Raw genomic sequence first — 24840 nt, forward strand, 5'->3', positions numbered from 1 at the left:
TTGTTTACAATTCTTCCCCATCCACACTCCCTGAGGCATGTTTCAATGCTGAAAAAGCCTTTGATAGAGTGGAATGGAATTTTTCTTATACTTAGGAGAAAAATTTATTTCTTGGATCAAACTACCCTATACATCACTGCAGGCCTCTGTTAGGACCAATAACATGAATTCTGACTATTTCTACTTTTATTGTTCCACTAGACAAGGCTGCCCTTTGAGTTCACTGATGTTTGCATTGTAATTGAACCTCTGTCTACTGCTCTATGGACTCATCCTGATTTCTCTGGCATCACTAGAAATGGTGTGGTGTTGAAGGTTGCCCTCTATGCAGATGATCTTTTGCTATTTGTCTCGAACTTATCTCTCTCTCCATTCCCACCACACTTTCAGTTTTAGAACTTTTCAGTAAGATTTCTGGGTATAAATTGAATTTTAACAGAAGTGAGATATTTGCTATCAAATAAGCCTGCCAGGGAATACCCACTAAACAATTTATCATTTAAAATTGCCAACTCTGGTTTTGTTTATTTTGGTGAACACGTCGCAGACACACTAGGCAATTTGTACACGGAAAACTTTGAACCATTACTGATACAAATTAAATCAGACTTCAAACAATGGTCTCTCCTGAATTTATCTGTAGCTGCTAGAATTAATTCCATTAATATGAATATTTTTCCACAATTTTCTTATTTATTTCAATGCATACCAATTTTACTCCCTTTTTTCTTTTACTGTACAAGTAGATCATCTCATTCTTGAATTTATTTGGAATTTAAAAACTGCTAGGTTTATGAAATCAGTTGTTACAGAGGCCTAAGATACTAGGTGAAATGGCATGCCGAGTATTTCGATCTATTATTGGGCAGCAAACATCAGAACTTTGAACTATTGGCTGCAATATGAGAACCTCCAAGCTCTCCCAATTTGGTTGACTACCGAGGGAAATTCCACCCATCTGGTAAAAACTAAGGCTTTATTGCATTCACCTCTCCTTTCTTCAACAGTGGGCGGCAAATCATATTTCTCCTCCATCTTTAGTGGGTGGTGCCTTTTCTGGTTGGGCTAAGTTAGGAATAAAAACTGTGAAAGGTTTATATGCTGATGGTGTTTTTTGCATCTTTTCTACAACTAGTTGATAGGTTTTCACTTCCGAAAAGCCTTTTTTTTTAAGATACCTCCAAGTTCTCAGTTTTGCTCATAGTTGATTTGAGGTTTTCCCCGCTTTTCCTAATGATTCTGAATTTAATATCTTTCGAGAAACACTTTCTACATTAAAGAGGGCTATTTCAGCTATTGATTCAAACATTCATAAAGTATGCTCAGATTCTTTTGATTCTATTAAAGCTATTTGGAAGAGGTCATTCCAGATGATGTGTGGGATGAGATTTTACAAAAAGTGCACTGATCTTCTATCTGTGCAAAATATTGTTTATTCAATGTAAGATTCTACACTGCACCCATTACACCAAAGCCCAACTTGCAAAAATATTTGAGGTAGTGTCTCGGTCCTGTGATTGGTGTCAACAAATCCGAGCAAATTATTTGCACATGTTCTGGCTTTGCCCTCCTTTAAGCAAATATTGGACTGATATCTTTGACACCTTATCAAAGGTATCCGAAAATCTTACTCCTAATCCTATTACGGTTTTGCTTGGGGTGTCACCCTGTTTACCTAATCTTCCTTCCTCTAAAAAAAACTATGATAGCATTTGCTCCTCTATTGGCTAGAAGATTGATGTTGTTAAAATGGAAGTCCCTAATTCCGCCTACTCATACACACTGGGTTAGAAATGTGCTATACTTTCTTAAATTAGAAAAGATTAGACTATTCTTATTTGGCTCCTCTAACAAATTTACAAAAATCTAAACCCTTTACTTTCATATTTTCAGGGTGTTGTCTTTTTACCTGTTCCAGACGGAGGTATCTTTTGTTGTGGCAATTTTTTCTTTTTTTCCTTTTCTTTTGCTAATGCAGTTATCTTACTGCTGGTCTAATTTATTATGGTTTTGTGCTTTGTATATGTTCATATTTATTAGGGCTATTTGTCATTTGTTTCTTTTGTGGGGGGGAATATGCCTTGGGATGGGTGATTGGGGTTGTGTATACCAGTTGTTTATTGCTTGTGAAAATTAAGAAAAAGCTTCAGCATTGCTCTGGAGAAAAATATTCTGTCTTCTGTCACAATCAAAATGTGGAACTACATTTCCTAGTGCAAAATCTCATCCCTGGTACCATCCTCTTAGAACATCTCATTTCATCCCTCTCCTCTTTTTGAAGAAAGTGTCCTCTTCCTCCTTTGCATATACATATCAGATAAAATCTCTTTCATCCATTTCTGCAGAACAATAACCTTAGCAATACCCATAACCTTGCTATCTCATATGGCCACTCTACTCAAGTGGATTTGATCACAGATTACATGATCTTCAACCCAATTCTTATATGTCTCTCACAACTTTTGATTGCCCTTCCACCTCTACTGTTGTTTACTTCAAATCACTTTTCAAAATAAATTTACAATGCAGGTAGTGCTCCTTTAATGCCACAGTTGCATTCCAGCAAAACTTCACGTTAATAGAAATATTTGGGCTTGAGAAAAGTGGGGTTGGGGCGGACTAGTAAATTTTTTTGTTTACTCACGATTGCCTAAAAATCACCCAAAGGTCTAACGCAAAGTTTAGCACAGCCTGAACAAAGGTTGAAATCATATTTATTAACAAAAGTAAATTTAACACAGTACATTTTAAAAATTGTATGAAAGTTGCTCCGTACAGAATCTCTCACAGAAAGCTGCTCTATTGACAGCGCAATACAACACAAAGACAGGCACTAACATTGCACGGGCATAGAATTGCATGAAAACCAGCACTGATGTCACTCATGTGCAGAATGGCGTGGACACCAACACATGCAAAACAGCACGCAGATTTCATTGCGGACATCGGCAAACGCACAGAACAAATTGCGCAAACTGATCCCCGCCAGAATCACAAAGAAGCAAGTGTTGTCAAAAATACCGTTCCCTGATTCCTCAGTGACATGCACTGCCGAAACACACGCTACCCCAGAACTACATGTAGTATGTTCAAGTTGCCACCAAAAAAACTGAGAATGCTGGAAATCAGAAACTAAAACAGAAATTGCTGGGAAATCCAGCCTTTGGCCTTCAATTTGCTACAATACTTCTACAACTTTCAACCTGCTCTATCAGCTCTTCATCTTCAACTTTGATGTCTTTTTGCCAGTAGAACCTTGAATCTCTCCCAAAATACTGTTCTTCATGGAAAGCCATATCTTTGCTCTGCAAATCCAAATTGTGCAAACCTAAGCTCATCTCATATACAACTGGCTTTGACATGCATCATCAGAGCAGCTCAACAAATCAAGCCTTCTTCTCCTCTATTAAAACCACTATGTTAGGATAATACACCTGCTTTTCTATATATCAGTTGCTCCTCCATCCCAATACATTAAAGTCATCCACAGACATCTTTGACTACAAGGTTAAGATCATGCATTTTGCTATCTCTGCTGCTTCCTCCCAGCTTTATCTTGATCAACACTTCAAACCATCTTCTCTCCCACCTAGCCCAGAATCCACATTTAAGTCTAGCTTCCAACTAATTCCTCAAAGCCCTCAAGAAGTTTATCTTGCCCATGTAACTTGCCATTTGCTCCCTTCATCCTCGATCTTCTAAATTAACGAATTTCCACTCAACAACAGGTGACATTGTAAGTCATTTAGATACAATCCCTTAATTTCAAACCCACTGGCTCCTCTCAATCATGCTCAATGCCTCCAACTGTGCAAACTACTACGCTATGTTCAATCACTTGCCTGGCCTCCGAAATCTATGCTCACTTTCTTCTTAAATCCATACACCAGCCTCTCCAAATAATTTTCCTACCTTACCTAAGGACTGAAAGTCCAAAATCAAAGTTACAAGTCACACCCTGTTTTCATTGAAAATGTTCTTCTCAAACTATAGTTTTTGACACAGCTGGCCCTCCATTTCTTTCCGATGGTTCCATATTTATTGATACAACTGTAGTTGGTACATTGCTAGGAATTGTCTATGTCACTGACCCTATGCAGTTACCTTGGAATCCTTCATGAATCCGCTTTCATCTTTAAGTTATTCTGTGGTGTCATGACCCAAAACATGAAGTCAGCTTCTACATATAACTAACATCTGGGTTTATCTCATAACCACCCCTATGCTATCAATTCAACCATCTGACAGTCTTGAATCAATTGCCATTTCCTTCAGTAAATGAATGTAAACGCAAAAGCCATCAAAATCAACAACTTCTTACACAAATGCCGTACTCTTGCCATCAATTTCATCCCCCTCTGCAGCCATTATCTTGAATTGAATCAGACCACTCACAATCCTATTTGCAACCAGGCGGAGTTCCTAACCCCATTCCCCCTAAAACAGTTATTTCACCTACTTGTACTTCTATTACACTGTCTACTTACAGCCTTGATTCAACACTTAGTTACTGACACCTTTTTTTATTTGCCTCTGCACCTCCAGGCTCAACAATTTCATCTGGCTGGCCCCCTATTCTCCACAATCTGCAAATTTTAGTTAATCTAAAACTCTACTCCTGTAGGCTATTGCACATTAAATCCTTGATCACTCATTATTCTTGTTCTTGTTTTTGCTGACATACATCAACTCCCAATTTCCCAAATATCTTTTCCATTTAAATCCATTCAAGACCTTGTCCCTATCTTATACAAGGGAAATAATAGTTCTCAACCCATTTTTTAAAAATAAGTAATGTTATCTTGGTTTTAGGAGGTATTTTTATCTTTACTGATGAATACATTAAAAAATTGGCAGTAGTTTGATCTGTATCAGAACAATAATCTGTGATGAATTAAGATTAAGCTATACTTGAGGAAGATTAATGTCGATAATACACAGGAGCACAGATGCATAAGTAAATTTTCCATGACCCTCAAAAAATATTTGATTTAAATCAAAATTTCTTCTTTACAGCAATACTGGCATTCCCAAATGTTATACTTGCCACTACATAATCATTTTGAAATTACTCCGATTTAATCCACAGAAAAGAAAAATCTGCCTACAATCAGTTTTCATTTTTTAAAAAAATGCTATTGCAATTTCAAAATCAAAATACATCAAATATTTGTCTCAGACCAAAATTAGCAGAATAGACAACCACTTCCAAGATACAGTGAACAATTTTCAAATCTTGTGCTTGTTCTGTTCTCTCCATAGTTCAGTGAGTTGGGTTGTTGCAATGACATTTGTGCTGAGCACAGATATAAAGATATTAATAACATTAAACAAGATTGCACAATTTTAAAGACAAGGAAGCAAACCTGCATACACGCTGCCTCCTTTAAGTCATAATTCTTCAGAAGTGAAATTTAACTGCAGAAAGGAGAAGTTGCTCGAATACACAGATCAAGGATGTCTCAGAGAGGGTGCAGAATGTTCTCATGGGGGAGAGGAAGTCATTGTCCACATTGGAACCAATGACATAGGAAGGGAAAAGGTTGAGATTCTGAAGGGAGATTACAGAGAGTTAGGCAGAAATTTTAAAAGGAGGTCCTCAAGGGTAGTAATATCTGGATTACTCCTAACGTTATGAGCTAGTGAGGACAGGAATAGGAGGATAGAGCAGATGAATTCATGGCTGAGGAGTTGGTGTATGGGAGAAGGATTCACATTTTTGGATCATTGGAATCTCTTTTGGGGTAGAAGTGACCTGACAAGAAGGACGGATTGCACCTAAATTGGAAGGGGACTAATATAGTGGCAGGGAAATTTGCTAGAACTGCTTGGGAGGATTTAAACTAGTACGGTGGGGGGGGGGGACCCAAGGAGATAGTGAGGAAAGAGATCAATCTGAGACTGTTACGGTGGAGAACAGAAGAGCATCAAACAGTCAGGGCAGGCAGCGGGTAGGACTAATAAATTAAACTGCATTTATTTCAATGCAAGAGGCCTAACAGGGAAGGCAGATGAACTCAAGGCATGGTTAGGAACATGGGATTGGGATATCATAGCAATTACAGAAACGTGGCTCAGGGATGGGCAGGACTGGCAGCTTAATGTTCCAGGATACTAATGCTACAGGAAGGATAGAAAGGGAGGCAAGAGAGGAAGGGGAGTGGCATTTTTGGTAAGGGATATCATTACAGCTGTGCTGAGGGAGAATATTCCCGGAAATACATCCAGGGAAGTTATTTGGGTGGAATTGAGAAATAAAAAAAGGGACGATCACCTTATTGTGATTGTATTATAGATCCCCCAATACTCAGAGGGAAATTGAGAAACAAACTTGTCATGAGATCTTAGTTATCTGTAAGAATAAGGGGGTAGTTATGGTAGGGGATTTTAACTTTCCAAACATCGACTGGGACTGCCATAGTGTTAAAGGTTTAGATGGAGAGGAATTTGTTAAGTGTGTACAAGACAATTTTCTGATTCAGGATGTGGATGTGCCTACTAGAGAAGGTGCAAAACTTGACCTACTCTTGGGAAATAAGGCAGGGCAGGTGACTGAGGTGTCAATGGGGAAGCACTTTGGGGCCAATGACCGTAATTCTATTCGTCTTAAAATAGTGATGCGAAAGGACAGGCCAGATCTAAAAGTTGAAGTTCTAAATTGGAGAAAGGCCAATTTTGATGGTATTAGGCAAGAACTTTCGAAAGCTGATTGGAGGCGGATGTTCGCAGGTAAAGGGATGGCTGGAAAATGGGAAGCCTTCAGAAATGAGATAACAAGAATCCAGAGGAAGTATATTGCTGTCAGGGTGAAAGGGAAGGCTGGTAGGTATAGGGAATGCTGGACGACGAAAGAAATTGAGGGTTTCGTTAAGAAAAAGAAGGAAGCATGTGTCAGGTATAGACAGGATAATCGAATGAATCCTTAGAAGAGTATTAAGGAAGTAGGAGTATACTTGAGGGAAATCAGAAGGACAAAACGGGGACATGAAATAGCTTTGGCAAGTAGAATTAAGGAGAATCCAAAGGGTTTTTACAAATATATTAAGGACAAAAGGATAACTAGGGAGAGAATAGGGCCCCTCAAAGATCAGCAAGGCGGCCTTTGTGTGGAGCCACAGAAAATGGGGGGAGATACTAAATGAATATTTTGCATCAGTAGTTACTGTGGAAAAGGATATGGAAGATGCAGACTGTAGGGAAATAGATGGTGACATCTTGCAAAATGCCCAGATTACAGAGGAGGAAGTGCTGGATGTCTGAAACGGTGAAAGGTGGATAAATCCCCAGGACCTGATCAGGTGTACCCGAGAGCTCTGTGGGAAGCTAGAGAAGTGATTGCTGGGCCTCTTGCTGAGATATTTGTATCATCGATAGTCACAGGTGAGGTGCCGGAAGACTGGAGGTTGGCTAACGTGGTGTCACTGTTTAAGGGTAGTAAAGACAAGCCAGGGAACTATAGACCGGTGAGCCTGATGTCAGTGGTGGGCAAGCTGTTGGAGGGAATCCTGAGGGACAGGATGTACATGTATTTTGAAAGGCAAGGACTAATTAGGAATAGTCAACATGGCTTTGTGCGTGGGAAATCATGTCTCACAAACTTGATTGAGTTTTTTGAAGTAACAAAGATGATTGATGAGGGCATAGCAGTAGATGTGATCTATATGGACTTCAGTAAGACGTTCAACAAGGTTCCCCATGGGAGACTGATTAGCAAGGTTAGGTCTCATGGAATACAGGAAGAACTAGCCATTTGGATACAGAAGGTAGAAGACAGAGGGTAGTGGTGGAGGGTTGTTTTTCAAACTGGAGGCCTGTGACCAGTGGAGTGCCACGAGGATCGGTGCTGGGTCCTCTACTTCTTGTCATTTACATAAATGATTTGGATGCGAGCATAAGATGTACAGTTAGTAAGTTTGCAGGTGACACCAAAATTGGAGATGTAGTGGACAGCAGAGGGTTACCTCAGATTACAACAGGATTTGGACCAGATGGGTCAATGGGCTGAGAAGTGGCAGATGGAGTTCAATTGAGTAAATGTGAGGTGCTGCATTTTGGGAAAACAAATCTTAGCAGGACTTATACACTTAATGGTAAGTCCCTAGGGAGTGTTGCTGAACAAAGAGACCTTGGAGTGCAGGTTCATAGCTCCTTGAAAGTGGACTCGCAGGTGGATAGGATAGTGAAGGCAGCATTTGGTACGCTTTCAATTATTGGTCAGAGTGTTGAGTATAGGAGTTGGGAGGTCATGTTGTGGCTGTACAGGACATTGGTTAGGCCACTGTTGGAATATTGCATGCAATTCTTGTCTCCTTCCTATCGGAAGGATGTTGTGAAACTTGAAAGAGTTCAGCAAAGATTTACAAAGATGTTGCCAGGGTTGGAGGATTTGAGCTATTGGGTGAGGCTGAACACGCTGGGGCTGCTTTCCCTGGAGCGTCGGAGGCTGAGGGGTGACCTTATAGAGATTTACAAAATCATGAGGGGCATGGATATGATAAATAGACAAAGTCTTTTCCCTGGAGTCGGGGAGGCCAGAACTAGAGGGCATAGGTTTAGGGTGAGAGGGGAAAGATATTAAAGAGACCTCAGGGGCAACTTTTTCACGCAGAGGGTGGTACAGGTATGGAATGAGCTGCCAGAGGATGTGGTGGAGGCTGGTACAATTGCAACATTTAAGAGGCATTTGGATGGGTATATGAATAGGAAGGGTTTGGAGGGATATGGGCCCGGTGCTGGCAGGTGGGACTAGATTGGGTTGGGATATCTGGTCGGCATAGACAGGTTGGACAGAAAGGTCTGTTTCCATGCTGTACATCTCTATGACTTGATTTTTCAAAACAAAGCATTTCTGCACGTTCACAAAACAAAAAAAATTGAGCTATTCAACATAACAAATCTATATTCCACAACAATTAATTACATCAAATACACACTTGATGCTTACTTTGCTACACCTAATATACAGCCAAAATTCAGTAAGTACAGCAAACTGACACATTAAACAGTGGTGTTGTTAGATTAGAGCAGTGCTGGAAAAGCACAGCAGGTTAGGCAGCATCTGAGGAGCAGGAAAATCAACATTTCGGGCAAAAGCCCTTCATCAGAAATGAGGCAGGGAGCCTCCCGGATGGAGACACAAATGGGAGGGGAGAGAAGGTAGCTAACAGCGCTTCTCAGCTGTAACAGCTGGTTTGGGCATGATATTTTAAACAATTTTTCAGATCTTTTTGTGTCAGATAGCAAATGAAGAACATAAATACATTTATGATTAATTGATTTCCTAGATATATCACTGATACATAAGTTGTAAAGTGCAATTTTAACTAATTGTTTAAAACATTTAGAATCATACAGTCCTACAAATAGACAGCACTGAAACAGACCCTTCACCCCAACTTGTCCATGCTTCTTTCTTTCAAGTACTTACCAAACCTTTCATGAGAAGTTTTATCTCTAGGGTTATACAGCAAAGTATCAAATTGTTTCATATTTGAATAAATCAATATTTCAACAATGGTACAAGAAAAGTTGGATTGCTTTTGCAATGTTTTAAGCTAAGTATGAAGAAAATGGATGTGTGGCATTCTCAAGATTCAAAGTGGGTGCCCCACCCAGGAAAAGAATAATTGACTGAAGCAAACTTCATGTCAGCCAGAGTAACATTTGCAACATTGGATCACATCTGAAAGAAAGCACTCCACTCTACTTCAGAGAAATCACAGTTAGGGTCAATTAAATTGATAATATTGGGAAAACCTAAGTGCTTACTAGTCAAGATAGTGTAGTACTGAAGTCTTCTAATCAACAGACAAATATTAACATTTTAATTACAGATGGTTATCCACTCCTTTATCTGTTCAACTGTTCTTCTCTCTCTTTGGGCTCCATTCCCACCTCTCACTTACTCCTTACCCTCAACCCCACCCTATCTTCTGCCTATGAATCAATATTTTTCTAGCTACCATCAGTTCTGAGAGAGGGTTACTTGACCCGAAACATTAACGCTGATGTTGCTCCACAGATGCTGCCAGCTCTGCTGAGCTTTTCCAGAAGTTTCTATTTTTGTTTCTGATTTACAGCATCTGCAGTTCTTTCAGTTTTTATTGAAATTACAAGGCTGCCTAAAAAATGCTTAAATGTAGTTTCATGGCAACTTTTACTTATGTTGATTTTCTAAATTCAATACTTAGTGGGAAAGGGAGAAAAGCTTCACTTGCTGGCTTTCAAAAGTAAATTCCTCAAAAGTTTTAATACTCTATCGACAATTAACATACCTCCTGTCAATGAAGACAGTTCAAAGTTAATTTTTATATTGATTTGGTTTCCCTGGTTGAGAGACATCGGCTTGTGAGAATAGTTTTGTCTGGGGTGCTGCGTCACAGGTGGAATTTTGAAACCCTAAATATCTTTTTCAAACCAGTGTGATCACCACTAATGAATTAAACATAATCAATCAAAGCTGTGAAAGCTAACGCTCGTCAACTCTATATTTTAAATACTTTATAACACAAAGTATGGGCGGATTGGATTCCTGATTTGAATTCAAAATGCACCAGCCTTGTGCTCATCTCTGCGATCCAAACAAAATCAAAAGAAAATAATTTTCTTAGATGAGATCAGGATCAGATTTGGACAGTTTGTATATTTGATTATAATCTATGTTGAAAAAAGCTGAATCACTCCGCAATAATGAATGCTCTCAGAGCTGGTTAAAACTACACAACAGAAGAGTCTTTTTCACTCATTTTTAAGTTTTTAAAAATAAGATAGATTCCTTCTGTTTCAATGAAAACATTGGAAAAATATTAAGCACCAAAAATTCTTCACACATCTTCTGAGAATAACTTATCATCAGTACGATTCATGAGAGTCACTGATGCAACATTTACTGATATAACATTTGAATTAAACTTCAACAGGACTTGTATGAGTGAGTTTAGAGAGGATTTGCAGCTCAGGTTGAGGTTCTGGATGTAGGTTTGCTCGCTGAGCTGGAAGGTTCATTTTCAGATGTTTCGTCACTATACTAGGTAACATTAATGAGCCTCTGGATGAAGCATTGATGGCATGGCCTGCTTTCTGTGTTTAGGTTTTCTTGGGTTGGCGATGTCATTTACTGTGGTGATGTCATTTCCTGTTCTTTTTCTCATGGGGTGGTAAATGGGATCCAAGTTAATGTGTGTGTTGATAAGATTTCAACCAGAACGCTATCTTCTAGGAGCATGGCACTGCAACCGGGATTCTATCAACAAATACATTGACTTGGATCCCATTTACCACCCCCTGAGAAAAAGAACAGGAAATTACATCACCAACCCAAGAATACCTAAACACAAATAGAAAGTGGGCCATGCCACCAATGTTTCACCTCGAGACTCACTGATGATATTACCCAATATGGTGATGAAACGTCTGAAAATGAACCTTCCTGCTCAGTGAGAAAACCTACATCCAGGGCTTGTATTTTTACGATATTACAAATTGAAATCAATTAACTCAACACGAGACATTATCTGCATGGCTCAACAAAACATCAAGAATATTCCAAGTTTGATCTGCTTTACACTGACTTAACACATCATACTGGGTTGACTGTGGGAACATTGAGCTGCAGTGTACTAATTGAGGAAGAGAACAGAATTCAGCCCACATTTCCACTCCTAATACCTACAGAAAATGGTTGCCATTACACTCGGCTGCAATTGCCAGGTGGTAGAATTAGCCATCAAAATAACAGAGGTTCATACCTCACAAACAGCCACTTCGGTGTGATACTGCAGAATCACATCAAAGCATGATTTATTGCTAGCACAGAAAAGGAAAACTTGAGGCATTATACAACATGCAGTTTAGGGAATTCTAAATTGTTTGCACACAATGCATTCCCATCAAGAGGTTTTCATGTTCCAACAATTTTTCAAAGTAAACAAAATTTATATTAAGTTGATAAAATACATAAACTGAATCTAAACTCAGCTTTGCCAACTAATAAACCAGTCATAATGAATAGTGGACAGATGGGCAGTGATGGCGATATTCAGCAAATGTGGTCCCACTAGAACAGAACTGATCTGAGTGATAACTTCAGTAACCATCGGAAGTTACGCAACCAGAAAGAAGAAATTTCCATTTGGATGGTAGCGAACAAAATACACAAATACAACACTAAATGCAAAACAGAATATATAAATACAGAAATGGAGATGAAAAATTAGCAAAAGAAATGCACATCATCATACCATCAGGATCGCCCAAGGTATTCCACAGGTAGTTACTTTCCAAGCGGACTTGACTAGTACGTACACAAATGTAGCAGTAAGCTAACACACAAATAACTAAGAAAAAAAAGCAGTACTTTTCTTTGGTGTTGCTGGACACAGAACATTAGCCAGGGTTTCACAAATACTCCATGTTTACGGTTGGAATTTTGCCAAAGGACTTTATGATCAGTTTACAGATTCTGGCTTAACAAATCAACCAAAGGTCAGCATGTCAAACAATGCAACATTGAAGTGTTAGGCTAGATTATTTCCAAAATCCTGGGGTGGGACCTAAAATGACAATGTGTAAAACTGCCCAATTATACCCCATGAACAAAATATTGAACAAACCCAATCCTGGAAATTACGCATCCTCTGTCCACTCTAGATCAAAGTGGTGAAGTGTGCCCTGATATCAAGCAGCAGTTTTCAACAATAATCTGCTTAGTTCTGGTTCTGCCAAGACTCTAGGCTTCATTATAGGTATTTTTAAATCACCCTGCTCTGACACTCATGGGAATGGAACAAAAACATCTGGCTCAATGGTAGGGACACTACCAATGTACCACGAGATCCTCTCCAGTCCTATAGCCTTAGAGCAAACATGAAAGTAAATGCCAGAGAAAAGGAGAGTGTGACAGTTCTTGATATCAAGACAGTAATTCACCAAAACTGGCATCAAGCAGCCTAGCAACATTGAAACCAATGGCAATTAGGAGAAAACATTCCACAATTGGAGTCATACCTGGTTAAATAAAATGATTGTGTCTGTCAGAGACTAAATTGTAGGATATCACTCAGGCACTCCTCAGGGTAGTGTACTAGGTTAATTAATCTTAAGCTGTGGGCTGACCAGCGCTGAATTCCTCATTGTCAACATCTTTGGGGTTTTATTATTGACTACACATTTAACCAGAATAGCCACCCTAATATTGTGGCTACAAGAGCATGTGTCAGGAGCTGGGAATTCTGGGGTAAGTAACTCACTTCCTATCCTGGATCCCCAGAGCCTGTCCACTATTTACAGAATACAAGTCAGGAGTGTGATAGTATATCCCCATTTGCCTTGAGTGTGGTTCTATCATCAAGAAGCTTGTCGCCATCCAGGGTCAAATTAACAATGATGCAGAGCTGCAGCAGTATATACCATTGACAGGATACGCTGCTGCAACTCAAACTTCCCTCATCTGCAAATGCCAACCTGTACCATCTAGAAGGACAAGGACAGCAGACACATGAAACAGAATCAAGAACAAACAGCCCTCCTAAGCATACAAACTATCCTGATTTGCAACATCACCATTCATTCACGGTCACTGTATCAAAAACTTCAATTCTCACCCTAACAGCACCTACTCACATGGACCACAACAATTCAAAGAGGCAACTCAATATCACCTTTTCATATAAAATGAAATGAACACCCATAGATATTGGAGATCTGAAACAAAAATTGCTGGAGAAACTCAATCCACCTGGCAGCATCTGTGGAAAAAGAAACCGGGTTAACATTTCAAGTCCAGTGATCTTCCTTCACCACCTTCTCAGAGATTTTTACAGCAGGGCAACAAATACTGTTGTTGAATGCTTTTAGCCTGTCTCAAATGAAAGTGCAATCACCTCAAACAACCAATAAGTCTAACAGAGTTAGCAGTTTTAGTTTATGCAGGCTCTCTATGGAAACACAACGTTCACAGATATGCATTCAGATATATGGACTGTCATAAAGTTCAAAGGTTCAGTGTACTAAATAGGAGTTCCTCAATCAAAGGTTCCTTTTACTCAATTCAAAAGAAAATCAGTAAACTAATGTAATTTTTTTCTAACCTTCTCAAAATTATGTTGTCTTGTCTTCTATTGTCATCACTATTAAATAGAAAATGGTGCATAACAAATCCACTCTGAGTGTGGACCGTTATTCTCCTGCTGCATTGTTGCTTGAAGCTTGATTACTGATAGTAAAGTTAAAAACAAAAATTCATTCACAATGCAACATATTTTTTGGAAGACAATCTGCACTTCTCATTCTAATTTAAGTTTTAAATTGTTTCATGCTTCACTGTTAATGGAAGTGGCCTGCAGAACATGGTAAATTTTACATCAAACAAAGGCCTGTGATTTTAAAATTATAGATCATTTGATGAGTATGCCCAACTCCAATACAATGTAAATAATACTTTTCACTTATAACAGAATCTTTCTATTTCTTGATCTTTACAACGTACCGAGGGTAGTGTACACTTGTCACAAGTAATATACCAAATATGTTCTCCATGTCAAATATCCTACATTTTCTTCAAAATTGAAAAGTAGAGAATGCCACAGAAACACTCAACTTAGGTAATTATTCAAATTTTTATTTTCAAAATAAATAATAGCAAAATTTTAAATAGTTTGTAAAATCCTATGTATATTTTCATAACACAGAAGCAAAACAGCATGCAAACATCCACATAAAACACAGCATTTTTAATGTCACTTGTTGTTTAATTCCTATACGTTTTTTGTACAAAATGTAATTTGCTACTCAGACTGTCTTCTCAACCTATACAGTTTTCCTTGCCTTCTGTTAGAATCAGAAATGTACACCACATAAAGAGGCCATTCAGACAGCTATACTTTGTGCTAGATCTTTCAAGTAGACTAGATCCCCTACAGTAGGAGAATAGGCCCTTCAGCCCAACAAGTCCACACCGACCCTCCGAAGAGTTACCCACCCAGACCCATTCCACTACACTACATTTAACCCTGACTAAGGCACCTAACACTATGGGCAATTTCACACGGCCAATTCACCTGACCAACACATCTTTAGACTGTGGGAGGAAACCCACACAGGCACAGGGAGAACATGCAAACTCTACACAGACTGTCGCCCAATGCGGGAATTGAACCTGGGTCACTGGTGCTGTGAGGCAGCAGTGCTAACCATTGAGCCACCATGCCACCCCAGTAGAGTTGTGGTTATTTGCACACCCTCAGCTTTTGTCCACAACTCTATTTTTCTCATCCTCAAATAATCCCATTAATTAGTGTTGAACAGAATAACAGCTAATATTAGAGCCATAATCATAAAGCTGTACAGCGTGGAAACAGACCCTTCAGTCCAACTTGTCCATCAGATATCCTAAATAAATCTTGTCCTATTTGCTCGCATTTGACCCATATCCCTCCAATCATATACCCATCCAGATGCCTTTTAAATGTTGTCATTATACCAGTCTCCACTACTTCCTCTGGCAGCTTATTCCATACACACACCGCTTCCTTCGGTAAAAGTTGTTCTTCAGGTCCCTTTTAAATCTTTCCCCTCTCACCTTGAAACTATGCCCTCTCGGTTTGGACTCCCTACCCTAGGGAAAAGACCTTGGCTATTCACCCTATCTCAGCCCCTCATGATTTTATAAACCTCTATAAAAGGTCACCCCTCAGCATCTGATGCTCCAAGGGAAACAGCCCCAGCCTATTCAGCCTCTCCCTGTAGCTCCAACTCTGGCAACATCCTTGTAAATCTTTTCTGAACCCTTTCAAGTTTCCTATAGCAGGGAGGCCATAACTGAATGCAGTATTCCAAAAGTGGCCTACCTAATGCGCTATACACCTGCAGCATTACCTCCGAACTCCTATACTAAATGCGCTGACCAATAAAGGGAAGAATACCATACGCCTTCTTCATGATCCTGTCGACCCAAGACACTATTTCCATGGAACTATTAACCTGCACTCCAAGATCTCTTTGTTCGGCAATACACCCTCCCACCCCGGACCTTACCATTAAGTGTATAAGTCCTACCCTAATTTGCCTTACCAAAATGCAGCACCTCACATTTAAATAAATTAAACTCCATCTGATCAAGGTCCCATTGTACTGAGGTAACCTTCTTGGTTGTCCACTACAGCACAAATTTCATATCATCTACAAACTTACTAATCATACCTCTTATATTCAAATCCAAAATCACTTACATAAAATGACAAAAAGACGTGGACCCAGCACCGATCCTTGTAGCACACCATTGGTCAGAGGCCTCCAGCCTGAAAAGCAATCCTCCATCACCATCCGCGGTCTTCTACCTTCAAGCCAGTTCTCTATCCAAATTTCAGGTAGAACATTCCAGATTCCAACAAATCAAAAAAAACCTCAATTCCAATTTCAACCTGTTTTCTTATGATCTTATTTCAATGATTTTTGGCTATTGATCTGCTCATCAAGGGAATAGCTTTTTTCTATCTATTCTTTCAGAACCTCCATTAGAAGTCAGCTCTTAAACTTTTTCATTTTAAGGATTGCAATCTTAGCACTTCTAATCTTTCTTCATAACACAAGTGTCTAATCTCTAATTATATTCTGGTAAATCCCCTGTGCACCTTTTCCAAAGGTTTTACATCTTTCCCAAAGCTTGACACCCAGAAATGTTCACAAAATATTCTAATTATGGCCTATATTACGAGCAAGTCTACGTCTCCAACCGTAAACCCAAGTAAACCATATACTCTCATATCCATCTTGCTTACCCTGATTTAAGCATTTAAATATATAGACAAAAGTTCACCTACAATTTTCAAAATTCCATTCTTTATAGTATATTTTCTTATTAAACCTCACCAAATGCATTACTTTGCCAAGCATTATATGATTTGCAAACTTGTATTGCATCCTACATCCAAGCCATCCATCAAAACTGTGAACCGAAAACTGATCGAGAACACCAGTGTAAACCATAATTCGCTATCACCTTCTTCTGTCATAAATGCAGATATATATATAGCCATACAGCCACTGCTTTCTTAATTCCATGAACTTCCATGTTAATATACTTTATGTATCAGATGTAAGGGATGATTTTAAAAGTCCATAAACATCACTGACCCAACAGCCTTGAGCAACTTTGTTACCTCAAATAACTTGAAATCAAGTTATTCACACAAATTATGTTTTTGGAAAATCATTCTGGTTCTCTTTAATTATTGGTTTCTCAAATGCAAGTTTGTTTTCTTATTGACATTCATTTTCAAAATTACTCATGAGTGCAGTTAAGCTGACAGACCTGTACTTTTCATGTCACTTTCTTGAACAGTGGGAAAACATTAAGAGCTTCTACCTAATAGGGTTTGAAGGTTAGTGACTGATGTCCATACTGTTTTTATTTTTGCTTCTTTTGGCAACTAAGTTTCCCTCCCCCATATTTTATTCTCCCACAAATTTATACTATTTTTCTCTTAATATGTCTTGCAATTCTTGATCCACGAGCAATATGAAGCTCAGTGGCCTGTAGTTCTGTTTCCCTCTTTTAAAAAGATTGGGGTCAGCTGCTATAGAAAATTTGGGCAGCTTAGAATGCTTCTGTCAAGATAGTGCCAAGCATGACTAATTTCAGCAGCTTCTCTTTTAATATTTTTGAGGGAAGTTAACTTGGGTATGGTGTCTTGCCTTTTTTGTTTAAAACTTTCTGCATCCATCAATGGTCTCAATTTTTCTTCCTGCCATTACCACCATTGCCCCACCCAAAATAGTATATTGTGATAAAAATGTGTCAGATACCTGTATAATATTATTCATAATTTTGATCTTAAAATAGAGCCAATTGAATTTTGGTTAGTTTTATGAACAATCTTTTTCAAAGAAAGGCTCAAAATGTCAATCGAAACAGTGACTAAATACATAATTTCCAAGAAGGCATGTAACTTCAGACAAGTGCCTGACAGGATACAAGTAGTGTTCATGTTGGGACAATTATAATGCTGAATTTACATACAGACCAAAGACCATTTGTTTAGTTTTTGATTTCAGGTATGGAAAATCATTAGTTCAGTTCAGGGGAACCAGTCATCCTAACAGAAAGGAGTTTTAAGAAGTTTAGTGTCTAACAGTTGAGAGTGTGTACAGATGCATTCCAGACATTGCCTCTTTTTGGTTCAAAGGCCATCTGAACTGAAAAAGGTTCGTGCTGCAAACCTGGTTAGAAGTCATAAAACAGTCTCAGCAATCCAAGGGAAAGGAAATTGGAAGTCACATAAATAAGAAATTAAAAGGGTGAGATAGGAGTGATCTTTCTCTGGAATTGATTATCTGCAAAACAGTGTCAGGAAAGAGGTTGAAATTATGTTGTGCTCTGTGGGTTAAATTCTAAGCTTCTTAGACTTATACTTCTGTTTGTTTTGTTTAATTTTGTGTTCTACTTGTGTACATGTGTTTCAGGAATGAACTACCATGGTAACGAACTGCAAAAATTAATCACATGATCTATCAAGTCAGGTTTCATTCTGGAATCTGACTTGCCCGGTGTCATTTCCAGCTGAGATCAAAACAACAGTATGATGTTTTCATTCCGATGGTGTCCTTTCCAGATTTCCCAACGTGTCCCCAGTACTTTGAAATTAACCTCAACACCACATCTATTATCCATTACGAATTTTTTGATCAGTCTGTACACAATTAAATGGATCTGTTCGCTGAGCTGGGAGTTTTTGTTGCAAACGTTTTGTCTCTTTCTAGGTGACATCCTCAATGCTTGGGAGCCTCCTGTGAAGCGCTTCACAGGAGGGTCCCAAGCATTGAGAATGTCACCTAGAAAGGGGATGAAACTTTTGCAACAAAAACTCCCAGTTCGGCGAACACAACCACAACAACAAGCACCCAAGCTACAAATCTTCTCCCAAACTTTGAACAATTAAATGGACTTTGGGACATCCAAAGTTGCAAAAAAAAAATGCTATATATGTGAGCTTTTGTCCTTTAAAATAGTGACTTGATGCTGCACATATGCATAGCTTACTTCTTTCCATTTAATTGACTCATCCTTATCTGCCGTGTCTCCAGCTTGTAAACTGACCAGAGCAAATAATTCCAATGCATTAATAATGGAAATCTTGTCTGGTTTTGATGCCACATCACAGACTATAGTGTTTCTCATTCCACAGATGCTATTTGACCTCAGCATTTGCTGTTTACAAAATGTTATTCAAGTAGATATTAATTCCAAACCTATACCAATGCCATCTTGCCAGGTTATGAACAAAAACATCATAAATTGAAGAGCTGTTTCCACCAGTCCAGCTCAAAGGCACCATTCAACTGCTTTAATATACACATACACACCCACTAATTTAGGCATTCCGTGAGAATAAACCGGTTTGTCATTGACACCACAATAATCTGTCTCCGCTTATTTTTATACTTTAGAATTACACAAAATGACATAGAACTTACAAAATATATTTTTCTGAATTGTAGTTTTACTTTATAATGCTGATAACTATTATGATGAATAATAAGACTAGTATTATATAGCTCCTTCAAATTGACAAAATGTCCAAAGACATTTCACAGGAGCTGAACAAAACAATATTTGGCTCTGATTTGCTTCAGGGTATTTGAACAGATGCCCAAATGATTAGTCAAAGAGATGGATTTTAAGGGATTCTTAAGGGGGAAATCAGGAAGGGAAAGAGGAAACATGAGGTCACCTTGGCAGGTAAGGTTAAGGACAAACCAAAGAGATTCTACAAACAGCAAAACAGCAACTTGGTAAGAATAGGGCCCCTCGAAGATCAACAAGGTCATCGATGTGTTGAACTTCAGGTGTCGAGAGAGATACTAAATGAATATTTCACATCAGTTTTTACTGTGGAGAAGGAAGTGAAGGCTAGAGAACTTAGGGAAATAAATATTTCAAAAACAGTTAATATTGTAGAAGAGGAAGTGCTGGAGGTCTGAGAAAGCAGAAAGGTGGTCAAATCTGTAGGTGATCAAGGTTATTGCATTTAAAAGGTTTCTGGACGGGTATATGAATGGAAAGGATTTGGAGGGATGTGGGCCAAGTGCCGGCAAATGGGACTAAATAGGTTAGGATATCTGGTCGACACGGACGAGTTGTACCAAAGGATCTGTTTCTGTGCCGTACATCTGTATGACTCTAAGTGCATCCCAGGACGTGCAGGAAGTTGGCGAAGAAATTGTGGGGTCCCTAAAAGAAACATTTGTATCATCTATAACCACAGATGAGGTGGCAGAGGACAGGAGGGTGGCTAATGTTAAGCCTTTACTTAAGGCTGTAAGCAGTAGTCTCGGAACTACAGACCTGAGCCTGACATCAGTGGAGGGGATTCTGAAAGATGGGATTTATGTGCACTTGGAGAGGCAAGGACTGATTAGGGATAGTCAGCATGTTTTTGTGTGTGGGAAATCACATCTCACAAACTGGATTGAGTTTTCAGAGGAACTAACCAAAAAAAAGTCATGACGCCAGAGCAGGAGGCATTGTTTATACAGACTTTAGTAAAGCCTTTGACAAGGTTCCACATGTAAGACTAAATAGCAAAGTTAGATCACATGGGATTCTGATTAAGTGTGGCAAATGGATACAAAAATTGGCTTGACCATAGGAGACAGGTGTTCGTGGTGGAGGATTGTTTTTTGATTGAGGCCTGTGACCAGTGGTGTTCCACAGGGACCAATAATGGGTCCACTTTTGTTTGCCATTTGTATAAACAATTTACATGAGAATGTAGGAGGCATGGTTAGTAAATTTGCAGATGTGACCAAAATTGATGGTTTAATGGATGGGCATGGTTATCTCAAATTACGGAGATCTCGATCAATTGGGTCAATGGGTTGAGGAGTGACAGATGGAGTTTAATTTGGATAAACTTGAAGTACTGCATTTTGGCAAAAACAAACGAGGGCAGGACTTATGAAATTAATGGTAGGGCCAGAGATAGGTTGTAGAACAGAGAAGCCTAAGGGTTCAGGTACATAAGCAGTTTGTGTCACAGGTAGACAGGGGGGTTAAAGAAGGTGTTTAGCATGCTTGCCTTCATTGCTCAGGCCTTGGAGGGTAAGAGTGAAGAAGTCATGTTGAGATTACATAGGACATCAGTGAGGCTTCTTCGGCAGTTTGGTCACCCTGTGGTAGGAAGGATGTTACTAAATCGGAGGGGGTCCAAAAAAGATTTACCAGGATGTTGCTGAAAATAGAGTTTCAGTTATAAAAATCAGTTGGATAGGCTGGGACTATTTTCAGGCAAAAGTGAGGACTTCAGATGCTGAAGATTAGAGTCGAGAGTGTGGTGCTGGAAAAGCACAGTAGGTCATGCAGCATCTGAGCAGAAAAATCGGCATTTTGGGCAAAAGCCCTTTTTCACTGGAGCAAAGGAGGGTGAGAGGTAAAGTTACAGAAGTTTATAAAATCGAGAGGCATAGGTAAGGTGAATAGCAAAGATCTTTTCTTGAGGGGAAGTTCAAAACTAATGGGTATTCTTTTACGGTTAGAGGAGAAAGTTTTGAGGAGGACATGAGGGACAACTTTATTTTTACACAATCATTCATGTGTGGAATGAGCTGCCAGAGGAAATGGTAGATGCAGGTGCAGTTACAACATTTAAAAGACATTTGGATAAGTATATGAATAGGAAAGGTTTGGAGGGATATGGGCCAAATGCAGGCAGGTGTGACTACTTTAGTTTGGGAACATGGTTAGCATAGACTAGTTGGACTGAGGGTCTGTTTTTATGTTGTATGTCTGAGAGTATCTTGAAGGAGAAAAACAAGGAACTGAGTCAGAGAGGTTTAGAGAAGAAATTCCACAGTTTAGGGCAAAGGCAGTTGAAGACATGGTCACATAGTAGAAGGATTAAGAACAATAATGTTAAAGAGGTTAGAATTAGAGAAGCACAGATGTTTTGAAGGGCTGCTGGGCTGGATGAAATAGAGATAGAGCAGGAAGAGGTCATAGAGGGATTTAAAAGTAATATAATTGCATGCAACAGGTGACCCAGCATCAATTCTCACCTGCACTAGAAGTGTGATAACACCTCAGAACAGATTGATTTCAAAATATCTATGCAAGATACAAATGATTCAATATCTCAGAACATGGACTTTGTTCTGAAGAATCAACTAGTCAGTAATAAGGAGGTTTCTTTTAAAAAAAATGAGGTAACCGAAACCACAAAGAAAAAAAATTAGGCATGGAAACAATTGGACAAGTAGGAGAGAGTCAGCTGGTCAAAGCCAACTCAGGATATCACATGGACCGTTTGTTTGTTGGAACTTAATCCACTATCATTACAGGATACGACCTTAAAATAAACTGGATTTCAATAACTTAAGTAAGGCATACTTATTTAGAAGTGTCAGCAACAAAGGTTGTTATGCAATTCCATCTTTCATTTTATGGTTATGGCTTTATGACACAATTTACAATCGTTGTGCAACAGTTATAAATTCAGCGGACACTTGAAAAGTAACAGGCGATGCTGACAGAAATCAAACCGAAATGTGAGAGTTGTTATCTGACAAGAACAGTAAATGCATTCTTTAAAAATACAATTCAAATAGCCCAATATCCACGGAGGGAAGGGTGGCTGCACCTAGCGCTAAGGGACTGGGGTTCCCGGTGCCTTCACTGGGTGAAAGGCAGTCAATGCTCTGCCTGGTGCCGACAATCCTCAGCTTTCAGCCGCGCTCTCTCTCTCTCCCCCCAAGGCCCGGGCCACAGAGCCCAGGCCCAGCCACATTCACCATCCCAGAGACTCCGCCCGCCACAGCCGGCCCAGCCCCCAGCGAGGACCACTCGTCAAAAGCTCCTGGTCTTAAAAACTCACCCCGAGTTGGAGAAACTTTATCCCCAGGCCCAAGACAGAACAGGCCTCACCAAGCTCCGGCTCCAGCAGCGCCGAGCAAGTGAAGCGGCCCCGCCAACTGACGTCAGGTGACACCGCCCACAGAGAGCAAGGCACCACCGCGTGAGAGTCAGCACTGCACACACTGTCACCACTGGATACAGAGAGTCAGCACTACACACACTGTCACCACTGGATACAGAGATTGTCAGCACTGTCACCACTGGATATACAGACTGTCAGCACTACACACACTGTCACCACTGGATACAGAGAGTCAGCACTACACACACTGTCACCACTGGATACAGAGAGTGTCAGCACTACACACACTGTCACCACTGGATACAGAGAGTCAGCACTACATACACTGTCACCACTGGATACAGAGATTGTCAGCACTGTCACCACTGGATATACAGACTGTCAGCACTACACACACTGTCACCACTGGATACAGAGAGTGTCAGCACTACACACACTGTCACCACTGGATACAGAGAGTCAGCACTACACACACTGTCACCACTGGATATACAGACTGTCAGCACTACACACACTGTCACCACTGGATACAGAGAGTGTCAGCACTACACACACTGTCACCACTGGATACAGAGAGTCACCACTGCACACACTGTCACCACTGGATACAGAGAGTGTCAGCACTACACACACACACAGTCACCACTGGATACAGAGAGTGTCAGCACTACACACACTGTCACCACTGGATACAGAGTCAGGACTACACACTGTCACCACTGGATATACAGACTGTCAGCACTACACACACTGTCACCACTGGATACAGAGAGTGTCAGCACTACACACACTGTCACCACTGGATACAGAGAGTAAGCACTGTTACCACTGGATACAGAGAGTGTCAGCACTACACACACTACCGCCACTGGATACAGAGAGTGTCAGCACTGTCACCACTGGATACAGAGAGTGTCAGCAGTACACACACTGTCACCACTGGATACAGAGAGTGTCAGCACTACACACACACACACACACACACACTCTGTCACCACTGGATACAGAGAGTGTCAGCACTACACACACACTGTCACCACTGGATACAGAGAGTGTCAGCACTGTCACCACTGGATACAGAGAGTGTCAGCACTACACACACTGTCACCACTGGATACAGAGAGTAAGCACTGTCACCACTGGATACAGAGAGTGTCAGCACTGTCACCACTGGATACAGAGAGTGTCAGCAGTACACACACCGTCACCACTGGATACAGAGAGTGTCAGCACTACACACACACACACACACACACACTCTGTCACCACTGGATACAGAGAGTGTCAGCACTACACACACACTGTCACCACTGGATACAGAGAGTGTCAGCACTGTCACCACTGGATACAGAGAGTGTCAGCACTACACACACTGTCACCACTGGATACAGAGAGTGTCAGCACTGTCACCACTGGATACAGAGAGTCAACACTGCACACACTGTGACCACTAGATATAGAGTGTCAGCATTACATACACTGTCACCACTGGATACAGAGAGTGTCAGCACTGTCACCACTGGATACAGAGATTCAGCACTACACACACTGTCACCACTGGATACAGAAAGTGTCAGCACTGCACACACTGTCACCACTGGATACAGAGAATGTCAGCACTGCACACCCTCTCACCACTGGATACAGAAGAGTGTCAACACTGTCACCCTGGATCCAGAGGGTGGCAGCACTACACACAGTCACCACTGGATACAGAGAGTCATGACTACACACACTGTCGCCACTGGATACAGAGAGTGTCAGCACTGCACACACTGTCATCACTGGATACAGAGAGTGTCAGCACTGTCACCACTGGAAACAGAGATAGTCAGCACTACACACACAGTCACCCCTGGATACAGAGAGTCAGGACTACACACACAGTCACCACTGGATACAGAGAGTCAGC

General features: G+C 40.1%; 1 protein-coding gene across 2 annotated transcripts in view; it reads right to left on the reverse strand.

The window, feature by feature from the left end:
• Window positions 1-22955, reverse strand: part of clip1a (CAP-GLY domain containing linker protein 1a) — a 166490-nt gene extending 143535 nt beyond the window's left edge. For both annotated transcript variants that reach the window (XM_060843645.1, XM_060843647.1), the window contains exon 1: window positions 22866-22955. The gene's annotated coding sequence lies outside the window, so the exon portion shown is untranslated. The remainder of the gene's footprint in view (window positions 1-22865) is intronic.
• Between the last annotated feature and the right edge of the window lie 1885 nt (window positions 22956-24840).

The sequence above is a fragment of the Hemiscyllium ocellatum genome, chromosome 24 (assembly GCF_020745735.1).
Source record: "Hemiscyllium ocellatum isolate sHemOce1 chromosome 24, sHemOce1.pat.X.cur, whole genome shotgun sequence".
Taxonomy (NCBI): domain Eukaryota; kingdom Metazoa; phylum Chordata; class Chondrichthyes; order Orectolobiformes; family Hemiscylliidae; genus Hemiscyllium; species Hemiscyllium ocellatum.